Genomic DNA, 464 nt, shown 5'->3' on the forward strand with positions numbered 1-464 from the left:
CTCTCTCTAAGAAAAATGCCCCCATGTGTCTTATTCAGCTTATTAGCTCAGTAATTCGGCACTAGCTCTGCCAGATCAAAGCCAGTTCCTACAAAATCACCTGGGTGGGACTTCAAACTGCATTAAAAAATACTTTGAACAGAGAAATCTGCTTTGCTTTTGGCTGAACGGAGCCTTATGAGGCCACGTCAAGCTCGGCCCAGCGCAGCCAGCCTTAGCAGTGCTGATGTGGACACGTCAGTGTTAGACCAGCAGCTCCATCTTTACAACCCACAAAGCAACCGCCCTGCCCGCTGCTCCCAGCAAGACCGGCTTGGAAACCGGATCTAACACAGCACGGAGATCGCCCAAATAACCCCACCGGGGGTCGGCTTGAAGCCGGCCAGGCCCGGGGCAAGGCGAGCCCGGGGATCCGCACCCGGCAGCGGGCCAGGAGCCTGAGGAGGGCTGCGGGGAGTCCCTGG

This window comes from Athene cunicularia (assembly GCF_003259725.1).
Source record: "Athene cunicularia isolate RWA chromosome 9 unlocalized genomic scaffold, athCun1 chr9_part1, whole genome shotgun sequence".
Lineage (NCBI taxonomy): Eukaryota > Metazoa > Chordata > Aves > Strigiformes > Strigidae > Athene > Athene cunicularia.